Source organism: Neolamprologus brichardi, unplaced genomic scaffold (assembly GCF_056152115.1).
Source record: "Neolamprologus brichardi isolate AB-2024 unplaced genomic scaffold, ASM5615211v1 NODE_ptg000031l+_length_7269946_cov_1, whole genome shotgun sequence".
Taxonomy (NCBI): Eukaryota; Metazoa; Chordata; class Actinopteri; order Cichliformes; family Cichlidae; genus Neolamprologus; species Neolamprologus brichardi.
In genome coordinates, this window is record NW_028270136.1 from 286,643 (window position 1) to 292,407 (window position 5,765).

General features: G+C 38.9%; 1 long non-coding RNA gene across 1 annotated transcript; it reads right to left on the minus strand.

Annotated features, from left to right (window-relative positions):
• Positions 1–380: 380 nt before the first annotated feature.
• Positions 381–781, minus strand: LOC102779513 (uncharacterized). Its single transcript, XR_437521.2, has 3 exons — positions 760–781; positions 558–669; positions 381–465 (listed from the first exon to the last, which is right to left on the minus strand). It is a non-coding gene; the product is annotated as an uncharacterized LOC102779513 (long non-coding RNA).
• Positions 782–5,765: the final 4,984 nt, after the last annotated feature.

The window sequence follows — 5,765 nt, forward strand, 5'->3', positions numbered from 1 at the left end:
AGTAGATTAGCTCAACTCACTGTCCATGAAAATAGAGGTGATGGAAAGTATCTTTTAAACAACATACCTTTGGGAATTTGATGAGGTTATTGACAGCTTGAGATGCAGACATCTTTCCTGGTGTCTTTCGCCCTTGTGCAGATGGTGGTAGCAGATGTAGCAGCAGCAAGATAGTAGACAAGTCACTGTCCCAGCCTACAGACGAATAAACAAAGAATTATTCCAAAAATACATTAAATTGACAGAATTACCTATATAACCAACAATGGCAAATAAAAACAGTCACAATCATACCATTCTCAACTTCAGTACCTGACTCAGCATTGCACATTAACTCAAGAGCTCTGAGGTGGGGACAAGTCCATGACTTTCCTTTACAACCTTTGCTTTGAGATTGATGGGCCACCTCTCCAAGAATTTGCTCGCAGTGACCTCACAAAACAGGAGTCGGAAATCTTGTTCTATCTGTAATGCAAAAATACAGAACATAGAGAGGTGTTTGATTGAATCCTGCCTACAAATTACATCAGTATCATTTAAATGATAAGTGAACTTACTTTTGGGAGATTTGCAAACTGAGACGCTTCTTTCCTCCACAGCTTTTCTTTGAATGGTCTTCAACCGCCATGCAATGTATCCTGAACCGCTCTCTGGATCGTAGTAATGTTTCTATGTAATTAAATAAACGAAGAAGGACTATGTTATCAACATTTCTGAGGGCAATTATGTATTTAATGTTGAAAAGTTCCCTTTACTTACATATCCATGTTGTGAATATGGGTCTTTCAGATATGGAGACAGAGCAACAATGCCCTGCGCATACATCACTCTTACGCTTTTAGGGGGAGATGCCCTAATGTATAAATTCAATAATTGGCATTAAACATCACAATTAAAAATAATACAATGTTAAAAATGTTTCTTTATATCTTACATTTTTGATTTGCTATCAGTTAATTTACACAAAATACATATTTCTTACTAAATAATGAGCAAAACTCTAAAGTAGTGTATGCCTTTGGCATTTGCTTAAAATAATATAAACCAGCAAAGTTAACTTTATGGTAATGTTACCCACTTTTTCTGAAAGTACGTTCGTTTATGTAAGCTAATTAGCGATTATTAGCTTACTGATAAACGGTAATTTAGTTGTTCAAACTGTGCGATTTGACATGTGACAATGATATTATTTTGATAGCATTTAGAAGAAATACATAGTTAAAATGTTTTAGGTTCATATTAACGCAGTGAGAAGATAACAAACATCTGAACTTTTAGCAACTGCTAGCATGTAGCTACTGGAATGTCATTAAACCTATGGGTAAATGATGCTAACATGTCCTCACTCGACATCAGTGAAACTATAAAGAGCTATTTAGTTTAAAAATACCTTTTAAACAATGTTACCAGTATGGAAATGTTAATTTCACTTACCTGACTGTGGCAGCTCTTCGGAGAAAATTCCATGCGCATTAGAGCTCTGAGGCCGCACACGCCTGCGGGCTGGTAATAATCAACACTGTGTGGAGTTAAGTCTTCACTGCGTGACTAACAAACTTTACACTGACTTTTAACTCTGATGTTAGAGCTGGTTTACTCCTCATAGAGTTGTAAATACTCTATCTAGGTTAAAATAGGTTTACTCTGAAATAGTGACACTCCATTTTTCACTGTGTAGACGGGCCATAACATGGGCACTGGATTGTAGAGCAGTCTCTCCTCAGTAGTGGGACACACATGGTTTTCCTTTCATGAGGGATCCACTCCATCAGTGGTGATGCAGTCAGCCTCTTTGGAGATTGTCCCCTCATCTTCTGGAGAGGAAGTTTTTTCATCTTGGGCAGATGTGTTTTCTTCAAGGCCAGAGGACTGCTTGCTGTCCTTGCTCTTTGACCAGCTCATATAGACAGTGCTTGAAGCAGTGATGACCTTCTTGCCATATTACCAGAATAAATTACTTACAGCAGTTGCACTGTCTGCACCTGCATAAACTCCAGGACATGTTTACAAACAGTGTTTGTTGTTGTGTGCGCTGCAGCTGCAGGTTTGAACTGTGATTGGGTTTTGTTTGCTTTGCTTTTTTTGAGAGTTAATATTTTGGGTATGGTATCTTTTTATAAAAAATACAAGAGTAAAATTGCTTTTAGCATGTGCTTCAAAGCTAAGTTCGACTGGGAACCTCAAAGCTCAATAACCTGCATCGACAGAAATTTACTGCAGCCTATGTAATATTTGATGCGTCATTATTTATTCCAGTCTATCTTGCAAATACATGTTTGTGCTGCAATGTCATGCACAAACACAAACTATTAGATCCTTAAGATGAAACTTATGTCAAAATTGTTTCATTCTTTTGGTCCATTGGAGTGTGGTAAGCATTCAAAGGCCGCTACTAGAAACTAGGAATATTACATGAAATTGCTTGCTTGGCCAAAAATGGGTAAATGATGTAATTTGGTAAAAAACATTAAAAACTACAATTTTCATGTGTTAAGTTTAGAATTAAAGCAGTTTTACCTAAATTGCATGATTTACTACTGTCAATAACAAGGAATCAAAAAAGGTGGTTATAATGGGTTTCAATTGGCCAAAAATGGCCACGATAGAGCCAATAGAGTTAGAGCCAATAGAGCGTTATGGTGATCATTACATGCTCCATTTTTAGGACTTGGTGTATGATACAGTGAGTGATATGCTGTTAACTCACCGGCGCAGTTCTCCTCCTGCATCTTTACTCGCATCCTGCCGACTAGTCCACTTTTTTTCACCGCACAACACCGGCGCTCCATCTATTGTAAGCCCAACAAGTTTGTCCCAGGGCCGTTTCAAGCCGGTTACACTTGTCAAATACGTTTTCAAAAATGTCTTTTCCTGTCGCTGACCCATGCATCAATTTAATGTCCAATATTTCCACTCCAACGATGAAGATGGCAATGTCCATCATGTCTGTACTTTCATCCACAGCAAGAGAGTATGCAATAAAGTTTTTGTTTCTTTCACACAATTGTGTTCTTAAATCAGTGGCCATTTCACAAACCCTATCAGCAATCGTATTTCTCCTCAGGCTCACATTTGACAAAATCTGCATTTTGTCGGGACACAAGACGTCACACACCTTCATCATGCAGCTCTTCAGAGTTGTAAATGACTAAGCTGATTTCACTATCTCATCTGCTGCAATAAAACTTGCTTTCACAAAACAGCTTCACTTTGTGATTTTGCTCTGGTGAAAAAGGTCTGCTGAAATGTTAGATTCTTATTTAGTTCTTCTACCTTCTGTAGTTGCTGCTCTGCATTTAGGTTTTTCAGCTTATCCTGATGTTTTGTCTTATAGTGCCATCTTAAATTAAATTTCTTAATTACAGCCACATTAGCTCCACAAATAAGACACAAGGGTTTACCAGCAATGTCTGTAAACATATATTCAGTCTCCGACCCGTGCTGAAAGGCTCTGTTTTCAGAATCAACTTTTCTCTTCGCCATTGTGAGGGGCTAGCTTCGCAATAACACAAGTTTGACTTGATTGACGCATGATTTGTGTGTTATTAGCACCTCATATTGCCGGGCCATGCATAACAATAATAATAAATCTATATAAAATTATCTCGCAAGCTGGATATAAATGTACGCCGGGCCAGATGTGGCCCACAGGCCTTGAGTTTGACACATGTGTGCTACATGATCACTAGCGACACAGCTATGTTAGCATAAAATAAACACAGTGAAGCTGGAGGATGAACTGGAAATTTTTTATATAAAAGTTAACGTGAGGGGTCCTGATGGTTAGGGATAAATGCAATCACATGGCAGGGTGCTGTAAATGGACGAAGCTTCAGTCAGGAGAACAACTGAGATAATCCATCCACAATACAAGGTTAGTCATTAATATAATGCTGCAGGCTGGGCTGTAGTTACATCTTAAGGTTTTAAAAACTGAGTCTTAAAATGAGTAGCAGTAAGAAAAACCGAGAGCGGTTTGACTGTTTTTAGGGCTTGTGGAGATTAAATAGAACAAGATACAAAGCATTAAAATTTGTTAAAAAGACAACAGCCTTGTCAAACGCAGAGTAGTTTGGACCCGGAAGGAAAATGCATCACGGGGCAATTGTGGCTCAAGAGTTGGGAGTTTGCCTTATAATTGGAAGGTTGCCGGTTCGAGCCCCGGCTCGGACAGTCTCGGTCGTTGTGTCCTTGGACAAGACACTTCACCTACCGCCTACTGGTGTTGGCCAGAAGGGCCGATGGCGTGATATGGCAGCCTCGCTTCTGTCAGTCTGCCCCAACTGTAGCTTGCCTCCACCAGTGTGTGAATGGATGGATGACTGGGTGTGTAAAGCGCCTTGGGGTCCCTAGGCGGGACTAGTAAAAGCGCTATACAAATACAGGCCATTTACCATTTACGTCATCACTTAAAGAAGGGATAGCCATTTTGCTGTTTAAGGTGGTTTTATTGCTACCAAAAACTGAAAGCATTAACTCCGGGGTGAAAAAAGGCTAAAATAATAAACAAAACAAGCTATTCCAATAAGAAAGGTGCTACCTAAGCCCTGCGTGAAACAATAATCAAACAAAACACAAGTGCAATCCTTAACTCCCTAATTTGATAACCGAGAGAAAAAGTGCAGAAAACGATAAGGCAGTTTCCCCCCTTTTGCTTCAGTGCTTATTTAAAAGAAGAAAAGAGTATCTACAACACTATATACTAAATGTAACAGTTCTCTGAAGGCACACACGAAAATTTGTCAGTGAGGGTTTGGAGGCCAAGGACAAATCTGCTGCTGCTGTCAGTGGCTGCCAGGGAACAACTGCTAGAGATAGGGTATTTAAAGGGGGCACTTGATGATGGGAACCAATCAGCAGCTGCCAGCTCTCCAATCAGAAATAGGACCAGCAGAGACACTTAAAGGCACAGAACACATATATAGAACAATATCCAGACACCTTGATTCAAAATATGGCCAGGGCCGTAACACTGATGTTTACATTTCCAATAGATTTTTGTATGCATAGGTTTGTAGTCAACAACTTGGACTTGGGAGATGAGGACACACTCGCATCAGTTCCATACCACGGCCATGGAAGATGTTATGGTTTTGAAAGCACTTTGAGTCAGTTTTTTCGCAATACATGTGAAATTGACTCCTTTCATTGGTTACAGGTGACACTGCTAATACACAGAACTTTGTTTGTATTTTAAGCTTTTCTTATTTGAGATACTTGCTTGTAAGAATAAAAATACTGGCAACTGCCAGTTGTTCCCCTTATCCGACTACCATCTATTTTTTAAAAAATATTATAGAATATGATGCTGGACATTTAACAAAATACAAAGTATTTCAAATAAGCTTAACCTTAAACATATGCAGCAGTGATATTAGGTAATTTAACAGTGATGGGGATAAGGTAACCACCATCTAAACATTTCGTAATGCTGTTTGCATCACCTGTGTTGTAGCAGACCTGCAGTATGTAGTCATGTACAGCTTAGATGTGTGCCATAGTGATGGGATTTCCGGCTCTTTTTAGAGAACCGGCTCTTTTGGCTCAGATCACTAAAAAGAGCCGGCTCCCAACCGGCTCTTCAAGTTGTTTTGTTGCTTTAATTAATGTATTATTAACAATAATATAAAATTATGCACAAAAGGAATTACTAATGTTAAAAAAAGTGGTTTTATTTCTATATGTTTATATATAAATATATGTGGTGGCACCTAGACACAAAGCACGCATAAACTCCAAAAAGCGCGTAGAAATTCCAAAGCATG